Source organism: Stegastes partitus, unplaced genomic scaffold (genome assembly GCF_000690725.1).
Source record: "Stegastes partitus isolate 25-593 unplaced genomic scaffold, Stegastes_partitus-1.0.2 Scaffold82, whole genome shotgun sequence".
Lineage (NCBI taxonomy): Eukaryota > Metazoa > Chordata > Actinopteri > Pomacentridae > Stegastes > Stegastes partitus.
The window spans coordinates 825354-826599 of NW_007577813.1; the positions used below are offsets into that span (position 1 = coordinate 825354).

The 1246-nt window shown below is 42.9% G+C and overlaps 1 protein-coding gene across 1 annotated transcript in view; it reads left to right on the forward strand.

The window, feature by feature from the left end:
• Nucleotides 1-1246, forward strand: part of dlgap2a (discs, large (Drosophila) homolog-associated protein 2a) — a 146281-nt gene that overhangs the window by 119821 nt on the left and 25214 nt on the right. The window lies entirely within an intron of this gene.

The window sequence follows — 1246 nt, forward strand, 5'->3', positions numbered from 1 at the left end:
TGCTAGAATTGTGACCTTTTGCAGGACCAAAGTGTATTGTAACCGTGTCTGTAGTGATTTCTTAAAGGACCTCACAGGGGCTGCAAGGTGGCTCGATGGTTAGCACTGTTGCCTCATAGCAAGAAGATCCCCTGCCTTTGCCCTGAGTCAGCTGGGATAGACTCCAGCCCCCCGCAACCCTTGTGAGGCTTAAGCAGTGTATAGATAATGGATGGATGGATGGATTTGATGGATGGATGAATGGATGGATGGATGGATGATGGATGGATGGATGGATGGATGGATGGATGGACGATGGATGGATGGATGGATGGATGGATGGATGGATGGATGGATGGATGGATGGATGGATGGATGGATGGATAGATGGATGGATGGATGATGGATGGATGGATGGATGGATGGATGGATGGACCTCACCACACGTAAACTTTTGTTTGGTTGCCTGCACTATGAGTATCAGTGTTTCCTTGTTTAGCCATCACATGTATTATTTCCCATCCCCAGGATAGCTTTGACTGGCTGCAGTGATACTTGATGACTCATTTCCATACAGCTCTGTGGAGGTATGCAGGCCAACCAGAGCTCCATTCATTCCTATGGGAACCTCTATGATATAATATGTGTTCGCAAAACTACAGCTTTCATTTTTTCCAGGTTTTCTTGACACATACATTGAAAAACAAATTATTTAACAGGCTAGCTGGCTTTTTGATTGTTTTACCACTTTGACAATCAAATCATGCAAATTTGCAAATAAAAATAAATTAGTTTGGCTAGTTTAACACATGCTACCTGTATAGTAGTGGTTAATATGTCTTTTCACAAAATGTTCCACAAAACTGGTTATACACTGGGCAACCCCCTCACCTTTTCCTCACCACCCAATTTGGATTTTACCTTCAACTCTACTCATTCCCATACAAATGGACTACGAGGGTTCTCCTCTGCCTTTTTGGCTCAGTAGGCTGTTATTACCACAATTTAAAAAGTGTAACCTCAATCTAAGAGGAACAAGAGTCCCCATTTGAAGGCTGGAGGAGGTGCAAGTCAGTGGACTTTCACCCAGGAGACTTCCATTTTTGACCATAATCATAGTTTCCTTTTTGACTTTAGCTTCTGCTTTCTGTCTCTCACTCAGTGTTTGGCGAAGTTTACACACTAAAACTACTTGGGTAAGGTCAGGCACAACACGTTGTGTTATTCGGGTGACTTTCTGTTTATCAGTGATCAGAACGGATGATAA